Source organism: Polyergus mexicanus, unplaced genomic scaffold (genome assembly GCF_030449975.1).
Source record: "Polyergus mexicanus isolate NDT 795.1 unplaced genomic scaffold, iyPolMexi1.0 SCAF_25, whole genome shotgun sequence".
NCBI lineage: Eukaryota > Metazoa > Arthropoda > Insecta > Hymenoptera > Formicidae > Polyergus > Polyergus mexicanus.
The window spans coordinates 631,828-644,187 of NW_027223345.1; the positions used below are offsets into that span (position 1 = coordinate 631,828).

Genomic DNA, 12,360 nt, shown 5'->3' on the forward strand with positions numbered 1-12,360 from the left:
GCTGACTCTTCGTAGGCTTGTTGAATCATTTGTAACATTTCTGTTAGAGACTTCTCTAATTTAGCACAGAATTTAATGTTGGTGCGTTGTTAAGCGTTTCTTCCATTACACCGATTTTTAAACAAATTTTTAACACTACTTTGCATAACTGTATCTCATTAATTATTGAACCAAATAATTTAAAACTTGCACCAAGTGAGTTGAGTATTGAGTTGTAAATAACCCTCTAAAATAGCAGCGCAAACGGATCAAACGGAAATGCGAAGCGAGTCTCGAAACTTAATTGTACATTGCTCGTTCTTTTTCTTGTTTCTTTAATAGTGTATGAAATCCAATCTAAATTATCGTATAATATTATACATGTATTGTGCTTGTTTTTTCAAAACATATCTACATCGCATCTCTTTTAATCGAGAAAAAAAAGGGGTATCTGCGATATAGTTAATCTCTCTCAATTATAAAATATATTTTTCCTTTCTTTTAAGTTATATATTATATTACAAAATTGTATATTGTATAAAATAACCCTCCATGGGTACACCTTGACGTGGTGGAGTGGCTTCAGTACCTGGACGGTATGCCTTAAGGTCCTAAGGGTCCTCAAGGTTTACTGTGAAGGGGAAACCAAGTACCCAGCGTCGTCGTTGCTGTCATCGTGCCGCGGATGGCTCGTCGTATCGTTGGTGCTGTCATCGTGCCGCGGACAGCTTGTCGCGTTGTCGGTACCGTCATCGTGTCGCGGACGGCTTTCGCGTCTTTCGCGTCGCGTGTCCGTACAGCATTGCCACGAGTCGCACAATGGCTCATATGTGGCACGCGCATTCGTGCGTTGAACGCACATTAGTGCGTCGTCGTTGCCGTCATCGTGCCGTACGAGCAACGATGCGTCGCGTTGTCGCGGTATCGCGTTTTCGCGTCGTCGCGTCTTCGCGTTGGACTTTTATCTCGTTTTCACGATTGTCACCGAGGATCATACTTTGTTGCCGATTAAATGGGATGTCTCTCAGCGTTGCAATCGTTAATATATTAATACCTATTAATATAATTAATTTTATATTAATATCAGTTAATATTAATTCTATATTAATATTATATATTATATAAATATTTATGTATTAATAAATTTAATATATTAATGTAGGCGCAACGTTAAAACGCCTCAGTATCGCGGCTGAGGTGAATGCCGGCCGCGTAGCAACGTATGTTCGTGCATAGTATAGATGCATGTTCGCGCGGTTAATCTTGAACTTCGGTTCGAGAATCGGCTGTTGAGGGCACGTTCTGCTCCGACGAACGGTTCGGCCCGAATCGGTTAGAGTTCGGTCGATTGTTTTGGAATCGTCGTTAATGGGTCCCTTCTCTTGTACCGTCTAACAGCACATTGTAGAAATACTAACATGTTTGGCATCTGAGGAGTTGGCTGTTCTAATTAGGTTCGATTTTCGCTCGCTAGAGAAGTTGATCTCCTGCTTTCGAAATGCTAGATTGTTAGCACGTAGAAGGTGGGTATCTTCATTCTCGACCCGTCTATCAGCCTTACGATAAACCCGGCTCAGTCTGTATGATAGAGACTTGGTGGTTCGTATGAAATCGTTCCTAACGATGTTCTAGTCGGCCCTCGATGGGAGCAGGCGCGGGTCAAGAGTCGAGTGAACCCCATTCGCGATTATTCCATCAATCGATTTCGTCTTCTTCCGCTTCCGCTTAACCTTTGCTCGAAGTAATCGGTGAATTCCCGACTTGTCGACTCGAAGTGTGATTCTCACGTGAAGCGGGATTCGATCGTACCGAAATTCGAAAGTGCGGGAGTGTCGTTCAAAGTATCGCGGGTATAAGTGCGGAGGTAACATTTCTTAATAAAAGTGCGGGGGTGCCGTTTAAAGTATCGCGCGTGTGAATCAACCTGAGAGGAGGAGGAGGCCTAGGAGAGGCATCGGGCACTGGTGGAGCAACTCTGTGGTGAGTAAATTATTTGTATATTAATTACTTATTAATTGCACACGTGTGATTTTAATTAAGCAATTAATCGCGTAATTTAATTTTTTATTTATATGATTTAAACAAGAAAGAATTAGAAAGAAAAAGATTTTTATATAAAAGATATAATTGTAAAAATTTCCACTTTTAGATTATAGTTTTTATATGAAATTATTAAAGTTATTAGTAGCTTTTTCTTTTCAAAATTTATAAAATTATTTTATTAATCTGCATATTATTGTATGCATCGAATATAAAATTCAATGCGTATAATAAATTTTTTTAAATATTAATTATTTTGAACGCTGCTACAATTTGGATCTTTTATTTGCATGTTACAGAGCAACCCTGATGTTCTGAGAGGAGGTGGAGGAGGCCTAGGAGAGGCATCCTGCATCGGCGGAGCAACCCAAGGGTGAGCATTTATTATTTGTATATCGGTTGTTAAAAATCGCGTACGCGCATTAATTCGGTCTCATTATTTGAATGATAAATTAAACAAAAGAAAATTAGAAGAAGAAAGACTTTTATATAAATCTTATAAAAGTTTCTATGTGAAAAAAGTCTCTTTATAATTTATAAAATTGTTCTATATTCATATAGAGTTTCTTAATAGTATTGTTCGCATCTGATATAAAATATTCCGCGCAAAATATTAATTTTATTTTGAACGCTGTTATAATTTGGTCTTTATATTCGTATGTTACAGACAACAAGCCCAACAACTCCGCTGTTGCGCATCAGTGCCGGTGAGTGATGAATTTTATTTTATTTTGAGTTAACGGATCTGTAGATATAGTAGATTGTAGATTGTAAATATTGTATATCCGTTGCCTCAAAATGGATGGGCTAGAATAGATTAATACGAATAACTTTTAATAGATTTTTTTAATATATATATATCGAAACATATTTTATAGATGTAATTTAAAGCATAAATTAAAGCAAAAATTTGAAAAGAATGTAAAATATTTTTTCAATTGATAAAATTTTATTTAATATATTTAATGAAGAAAGCGCTAGTAATCTTATTAATTATATGAAATAGTTATAATTTATTCTTATGTTACGCCGATTTTATACTAATTTTGTACAGCCCATTCATCAATATTATTATATTAATTAAAGCTTTGCTTAAATTGATGTAAAGCCAAATTATCAATCTATTAAATTATATAAAATATAAATGTTTTATTAATTTTATTTTAATATAAATTATATATTATTATAAATAATATTATATTATGAGATATTTCGATCAATTAATTTTAATCGATAACTTGGCATTATATTAATTAAAGTAGTCGGAGCTCTAGTAATGCTACTTTTCCACATGTAAAGAGACATTACTATGCATTATATTGTACATCGTAAACTCTGTACAAACTTACAATAACGGAGTCCATTTGACGAACAAGAAGATGTAGTATCCGCGACGAGTTTTCAATTCGTCGAATCGACCATTCGCTAAATTATTGAGCCATTGACAGCTACGTTTATATCCACCATAAAACTCTTACGTTGGATTTAACATTTCATAATCATATAAGCTATAATCTGTGGGTAGGATGGAACTTTCAATTAGCGTGAAAATTTCTTACAATGATTTCCCTTTGCAAATCACGAAAGATATTAGCGATTAATAATGGAATACATTTTATTACATATGATTTCGAAACATTATAATTAAAATGCGCTAGTCTTCAAAAATCTTATAACAATTTTTAGTTTATCTCATTTTTCGAACAATTCGAAGGTTTCACAATTTTTTTGAAAGAAAAAAAGAAAGAAAGGATTAAATTTAGAAGGGATTAAAACAGATGATAAATAATTGTCCACCATAATTCGTGTGATTTGAGATGGCAGATGCCGGCGTTTCGTAAAATGCTGGCGAAGTATACAAACGGTGCGACAGCAACTGAGTATATTTTATTTCAGTCGCTTAAATCGAGCGACATTGCCCTTGTCTGAAAGTCGGACGGTATCCGAACAAACCGGAAGAAACGTTAAGCGCAATGTGCTGCGAACAAGCGGGCTAATTCTCTCCGCGAACGGATTACATCCTCGTGGAGAGAAGCAAAATGTAGGCCAGCGTGACTGACGAATCGGGAACGGGAAGACATCTCGAGGAGAAGCGGCTCTTACTAACGATAAGTTAACGAGAGTAAGAAAGAGCTTGCGATCTCGAAAGCTGACGGAGGAGCCGGAGGAATAGCGTGCGCGCGCTCGCGCTAGCTTGAACGCGTGCTATCAGCTACTTTGCATTTCGTTGTTATTCAGAAATAGTCGCAAACCGCCACGCCTGAAAACCGTCGCGGCCCGTCCGTTGCTTTCTACCGCATCTGTCTCGTTTCTTCTCCATTTCCCCCATCCCTTTATCACCCCTCGCCGAACCGCCAGCCTCTGTGCTCTCTCGGTTCTCGGCGTCCCTGCCGCTTCTTATCCGGCGAGATGTTTTATTAATGAAAATGAAGGGGCTTCTTATATTTTCCTTACTCGCGGAGAGTCGGCCCGGCTCTTGTTCTCCATTCTTCTTTCTATCCACCGTGGATCTCTCTTTCCTCCGACACTACGCTGCTCTCACCAGCGGGGCGAAGGCACCCCCCGCGTCTCTCCTACTTTCTCTTTTTCTCTCTGTTCTCCGTCACTCGCACTATCACCCGCGGCGGTAATATTACTTTTCGTATACACCGGACCGGCCTCTCCCCGGGGAATGCGACAACGAGCTCTGCGCGCGAAATTAATTCAGACTGGTATCATGCATGCTTCGGTAAGCCGAGTCAGAATTTACGAAAAAAAGTACGTCGACATTCTGATACCAAAACGGATGTAATAACCGCGAAGGTAGACTTTGATGTTGGATTCCATTAATCTCTCGCAGAGAAAATCATTTAGAAAAGTTGCATCGCGCTCGTACAATTAAGGCGCGAATTGAAAGGATCGCGGCAACTTTTATTAATCGCACTCGTCATAAAAGTCCGTTCGAAGAAAGCGCATTTATTAAAGTAATAAATGCCGTGATATACAATACATATATTCCTAAATATATTTGAGCAATCTTTTACAAATATACAAAAATTATTATCTTCTTTATCTAACATATATATATATATATATATATAACGAGAAATTTAAAAAAAAATTTAATTATATTTAAAATAAAATTCAAACTTTAACTTTTTATATATATATATATATATACGCAAAGTTAATAGTAACACATATATTCGAGTTGTCGAAGCGAAGTAGTTATATGCTGCGGCGGTCATTTATGGCGCGGAAGCGAAGGAGGGTGTGGAATGTGGACACAGCGGTCGGCAAAACTCAGGAACGGTAGTAATGGTGGGTTAAAGGGTGGAGTGCATTCGTCGTTGTATGCATAAATGCACAGTTGGACGAACAAACCGTCAGATGGGCTGAAACGCAGTTTGCAGGAAAATCAAGCAAAAGCAGGCAGGGTGCTGGTTGCGCGTACGGAAATGGAGCGTCGTCCTGTTTCGTCCTTGGTCGTCCACGTCCTCGTCGTTCCTAGTCCCCTCTGTTCCTCGTTTTTGCGCCACCGTACATACATACGTATCTGTACACACTATCGACAATACGATTCAAGATTTACCAGAATCCGCTGCAGCGACTCTCAATTGTGTCTCTGTGTCTTCGGTTTTATTTTATCGATTATCGCAAATTTCTCTCCGAGAAGAGCTTTGTTCTCTGGGTAAAGATTTAGTAGATCGATATTTTTGATATCGTCGCATCTCTAAATGCGTTTCTCTTTCCATGACTTTTATCGCTTTCAGCGATTTGTACTCGTCGCAGTATATTTCATTCTACCTTTCTAGCGTGCGAAATTGCGAGCGTCGTCTGATCGAAATTTCGTACTTCGTAGATCAGGAATAACGTTATAGAATAACGTTAACCGTATAATATGATGACGTGGAAGTTATCAAATAAAAATTATGTAGCAAGATATATATTATAACAGATTTGAAGAGGAAAGAATTTCAATAAGAAATGTTACAATATACATTTAATTATCAAGTTTTTTTGAATTGGTAGCAAAACCTAATTAGTCTAATTATGGTTTACAATGTAGAAAAAGAAGATATAAAGATAGAGAGATTATAAACATAAATCATAAATAATTATTTGGAAAGATTAATAAAGATTATATAGAATGTAGTTGAAATCGGAGAATTTGATGATCGGTAATTAATTGAACGGGATAATTTATCTGTTAATGGCGGAAGCAATCAATCGGTTTGTCGACTAAAGCTCAATCGCACGCTGTAATCTGAACGCAATAAATACTATTTACATTCGCTGTTTTTCGAAAATGGAAAGCTTCTCTTGCCCAAACCAACAGGCGTCTGTTAATTATAATTGCTACGGTCAAAGAGCAAACGTGCAAACCGCGTTTGTCGCTCGTGTTTTGCAACGAGTTAATTACGGGAACAGAGTCTATTATCCTGGCACAATGTCAACTCATAACGGCGCAGTTGGATGAACAGTTAATACCCGAATTTAATTTCCTCCGCAACCGCTCGAACTCTCATCCGCCGCGGCAGCTGTAATTTCATTGGCGATAAACGTGAATTGTCTTAAACGTTACTTGAAAATTCAGACTAAGGTTGATCCAAACGCCACCCTGGAATCTGCTTGCTACAGATTCGTAATTTCGTATCGTAAAATTGTCGAGCCGCTTTATTTCAGTGCATACGTTATACGCCGCCGTATGATTAAATACGCGAGTATAAACAATAATTCAAGAAAATGTTTTCAGTTCTAATGTTTAATTATCGCGTGCGCGCCAGAGACACTGTAAATTAATTTCAATTTTTTTTATCAAAATCGCATGACTTTTACCCGTATTCATAGTCCTTCCTTATTTTAAGGACGGAGGAAGCCTCCATGAAGGATTCCTTGAATCTGCAAGGCCACCTTGTTTCATAGATGGAACTTGAGTCTCCCTTTCAGAAGGAAGGAATATTTTAGGGATTTTTAGTGACCGACTGGAGGCAGCACCGTTTTATGCTGCCTGCAACTAGTTTCATATAATACATATGAAAACTTTTTCGTATCTTCAAAAAATTCCACGGGATTTTCCCAATCGCGAATGTATCTTTTCGGAATCCGCCACAGCATCCGATTCTCTGGATTTTCGTCTTCAAATCCATCGTCGGAATCGTTTAAAAATTCATTGTCCATTATCCCTTTTTCCTTTATACACTTTCAGTTTGAGAGCGCGACGACAAATAACCATAAAATCACAAATGTAACGAAACTAACTTTTGGAGGTTATATTTGGTTATATTCTGCGTATCGTCTGCTAAAAAGGTCGCATCACTTCTCAAGGAAGCTCGCGACTTTCCTTGAGATAAGGGAGCCAATAAGATTCCTTGTTCGGTCAAGGAAAGTTTATGAAACGTGGAACGAGGAACAAGGAATCCTTATTCCTCAAGGACGGACTATGAATACGAGTATTTGTATCTTCTCGTAGTGAAATCTGCGTGTAACATGAGCATTGTAAACTGAAGACGACTGCCATATCCAATTTCGAAGTAAGGCGATAAAGTTCCTCGAAACTCTAATACTTTGTTCTTAAGTTTAAGTTTGCGCGTACTTATTGCTCTCGCTCTCGTCGCCGTCGACGCACATAGGGGAATCTTGGAGCATCCGGAATAATTTTCATGCTATATTATCACGTAGTTGTAAATAGATAGTAACTTTAATCCGGATTTGTTGCCTCATTCAATTTCAGCATCTTGGTCATGCTTTAGCAAAGAAAGATGCATAACAGTTAACAGAATAGAAAGAGGAAGATGCGACAAATGGATAAAAAGATAGTTATTTAGAAAAATTAGGAGCATTTTCAAATTCAATTTAATTGTGATTTGTTTATCATCTAGTACAATCAATCTTAACAATCTTAAACTATTTTTTACTATTTTTTATCATAAAAAAGAGATCAAAAATTAAATTTCACGCATGGAATTTCCGCAGATTAATTTCGATATTGTGTACGAGTCAGAAGCTCATTCGAGCATAAAGAAGGTCGTAGATGTACGTAAGCAGGTGGAATAACATAGCTGACGGAGGATGCAACTGTGGGATGTGAGCGCAAGTATGAGAAATTAGTGAACACATATGTGAGATTCGGTTCTAAAGGTTAAATTTAGCGGAGATGTCTACTTACTTGGTTGCGCACGCTCTAAACGCGAATTGCACGCGGCGTCTTCGCGATATGTCCAACGAAGATAGTTTCTCTTGTCAGGTAAACCGGGTAGTTTCGCGAAACGTTGGACGGCGATTTCGGCAAAGTCGCTGCAGTGTTTCATCTCGAGGCAGTAAATGCAACCAGCAGTGCAAAGATTCGCTCGAGCTTGCTGCTGCGGATGAAGACGCTCGGCGTCGACGCTTTCCGCAAATTTTCATCCTCATTCATGCGTGCTCAACCGTATATTTTCTCTTGGTGGGCATACGAATTGAAAACTATCTAGCGCAAGACTTTGATCGCATGATTTTAAGGCAGATTTCACGCGGTAAACGTAACTGTCAAAAAATGCTCGACTAGAGAGCTCGTCAACTAGAGTGCACATTCGGTGTGTACGCGTGTGAAGTTTTCCTTATACAGCGAGTTGTTGTTGTTGAAAAACGGTATAACGGGTTCCGCGAGTAATACGTGTATATTATCTGCATTTAAATAACGCGTTTATCTATATTTTTATATATTAAAAAAATTTTAGAATATAATTTATTATTAAAAAATAAGACGTTTAAAAAATTTAATTTATTTCAACAAGGTTGTGCATAAATATTGTATTTATTAAGATTAACGCGCGGTTTGAAGGAGGGTAATGCTAAGAATAGAGAAACATAATTTTTTTAGCGCTGAAATCTTATTGAAGATAATATTTATTCTACCTAACCAAAGAAAGAGATAAGACCACCAGAGAAAAAGATAAATTTTTCTATATATATGTACATCTTTCCGGTATATACGTAGAAGATCCTCTATATCGCGAGTAGGATTATATCATTTTGGGATATAGAACTCAAGGCAACTTCCGCATAAAGTATGAGAAGCATTTTTATGTCTATATACGACATAGTATAAAAGTTTCCCAATGCGGTATTCAGAACGTTTCTCTCGTGGCGTTCAAAACCCACACACACACACACACACACCACCATCTCCTTTCCTACGGTTTAATATGGCTGTATTCTCTTCGCGATAACATATAACGCTTTCATAAAATGATACAGCATACAGTGAAAGTTATTATAACCCAAACACACTATCTTTTATACATAAACGTATATATGGCTAATAAAATATGTTTAGACTTCCATGAAATGGCTTTTGATTAAAGAAATAAAAATTTCAACATACGCGGGCTTTATTAAATGCGCTACAAGGTGAATTATATTTTAATAAATGAATTATTAATATTGAACGGTTGTTATATTGCCGAGATATTAATATCATCAAGATCTGGAAATGCAGCGAATTGCGCAACATTAATATGAGACAGAGAAGATTATCATGGCGTGCAATTTACAAGTATTACAAGACGCATTCTCGTATTTGCCATGTTATATCGTAGAATTTATTGGAGTTGATTGGAGATATTGACTTACCGTATTATTTTTTTTTTTACTTATCGCATATCGTACGGGTTTGGGATACAATTCGCAGTTTAATGCAGGCGGCAGCACTTTCGCTTAATATCTCAGTAACATGATATATTTCAATTATATTCCTCCCCGAGCTACTATGCTATTCTCTCTCTTGGCAATTAATTACCAAGTATTGAATTTTCTCATCGAACAAAGTGCCGTACCAAGAGAATTTACACATGGAAACGAGAAAGACGTCTGTATGTGAGAATATGTCCGCGCAATAGATAAAAAGTTGTACAATTAATCGCAAAATTATTATATACTTTCAAGCAAATCTCAAATATAAAATAATTATCTACACAAATACAAAGGGAAATCAGTGGATATATAAATAATGCATTTATATTGTGTTTATTTATATAGAGATATTTAAGAGCCGACTTTTTTTAATTGTAAATAAAATATGTCTTTTTATTTCTCGAATACATAGATATTGTAATTGTCATCTAGAAATAGACTGTGGATTAATCTGTAAATTTAAGTAATTAAAGGAGAATGTCAACGCGATCAGATCTGAAACATAATATTGTTACTCCTGAATGAGACTGTACGTTAAAGCTCTTTACGTGGCGCAAGCTCGGCTTTGCTTCGGACTGGGACACATTGCATCTCTGCAAAGAGCCACATTTTCTAAATCTCACGAGTCGAAAGATGCAAAATTCTCTCTGACCAAGTAATGCCGAAGAATGCGAATTTATATTAAATGTCGGGAAAGATATAACTGCGAGTTTGTAGTACGATACTTTTTATCACTGTTATATTTCACATGGCGAACAGATTTTAAAAGCCTAATGTATCAAAGCTAGCACAGAGCTACGTACAGTTCGTTACATACACATTAAAGATACAGAAGGTATCTTGGATAATTATTTTCATAAGATTGTTTATATCCGTAAGACGAGCTCAAGAACAAGAGCTCCGCAAAAATTTCGTTAAATTTTTTATCTACCATATGTCGACCAGAGGATATTATTCATTCTTCGACTATGCTTCGAACACAGCATTGACACATAATTGGATAGCACGCTGATTCTTTAGCTTCTCGCTCGATCGAAAGGATAACGTCTATAGTTATCCTACGACTACGGCACAAAACGTATAGTAGTATAGAGAATTGTGAATCGATAGACGCGAAATTGCGTCGGCAGGGGTGCAATGCGGCAATCGTTCGCCCCTCCGTTTCACTTCCACTCTCTGTCTGACCCAACGTCTTCTTCTACTCCTTCCTCTCCGCCACGCTTTCGCGTTTCCTCCTTCTCACATTCTCTCGCACTTCTTCTTTGCATTCGGCACATTGTAATATAAATCTTTCGGTGTTTCTCTTCCTCAATCTGCTCATGTTTCCGTTTCTATTTTGTCTCCTTTCTTCGGCAAATTTAAATTCCAATTCTTGCTTCGCGAATTACTATACTATTGTATATTTTCCTTTCGTCAAATCCATGAAATCCTTTGTCTTGTTTTTATCTGGCAGTCAGATCCTTCTCCGAAGAGGGTTTATTCTTTTTTTTTTTTTCAAAATTTTCATGCTAATTTATAATAGCGATCAAACTAGCTGAGAATTACAATGAGACGTTGATGGCGAGCAAAATACAATTCCCATATTAATCGTTTAATTGATTAATGCACATTATTTTTAAATGAGAACATTGAGGGATCAATCGTTTATATACAAAGATTTAATTGCGATATTTGTAAGTATTCTTGCAACTTTTCCTGAAAAGCGATAAAATTACAATAAAGTATCAATTTTTTAAATTAATAATTTTTCAAATTTTTAATAAATATCGTGTTAGAAAAAAATTTTAACGCTAAATTGCTTTGAAATATATTCTGCTTTTACATATCCATCAAAGTTTCAAGTTCGCGTTATATTAATGCAAATTTCTAGCGGAAAGGAATTACTCTTGTTTAACTGTATTTCGTAAAATGTACAAAATTAAATATAATAAAATTTTAACATCTTTATATCTTTAATTGTTTATAATATGAAACGAACAGATTTTCTTCTCCTTCGTCACAATCAAAAGTATATCGAGTGTCATTGTTTTGAACACATAAAGGTACCTTAATGTCATGTTTTTTTTTTTTTTTTTTTTTTTTTTTTTGCTACAATATGCGCTTATGACGTTACGTCGTTCGGCACGGTTCTTCGTCGCAGGTCCGTCATTTGCGCTTGCCCGTTGAAACTTTACGTCGTAAAATCGAGCGGTCGAACTGAAACGCGCCAGCTCCGCAACGCGATCGCGATGTTGTTGTCGTATAAAATACCATAATGCCCCGGGCACGTCGATCGGAATCAGGTGCAACCAATTTGGCAAGGGTCCAAAAGCTGCGGTATGTAAATCCAGTTTGCGAGGCATCGGCGTCGGCAACACCAATGGAAATCAAACGCCATTGCGTGGTCAATGGTCAGATCCGTATACAAACATTCCATACGAGCTTGATTTTCAACGGACATGCTGCAGGGAACTCAAAAAAAAAAAAAAAAACTCTTTCGAAAAGCCACAATTACTGCAAATGATACGAGTATCAAAATTTTATCAGTGGCACGAGATCTGATTGATCTTTATTTAAATAATAAAATTGCATATCTATAAATTGAGAGATGGCTTCATCGAGTTGACCCACAATTTAAAATTATTGAATACATAAAAAATATTTGTTATATATAATACATGTTTTTATGTTTATAAAACTTATTTTTTT

The 12,360-nt window shown here is 36.7% G+C and overlaps 1 long non-coding RNA gene across 1 annotated transcript in view; it reads left to right on the forward strand.

The window, feature by feature from the left end:
• The first annotated feature begins 541 nt into the window (after positions 1 to 541).
• LOC138943131 (uncharacterized) overlaps positions 542 to 12,360 on the forward strand; it is a 344,651-nt gene continuing 332,832 nt past the window's right edge. The window contains exons 1-3 of the long non-coding RNA XR_011448411.1: positions 542 to 1,959; positions 2,319 to 2,392; positions 2,687 to 2,726. This is a non-coding gene — a long non-coding RNA (uncharacterized lncRNA). The remainder of the gene's footprint in view (positions 1,960 to 2,318; positions 2,393 to 2,686; positions 2,727 to 12,360) is intronic.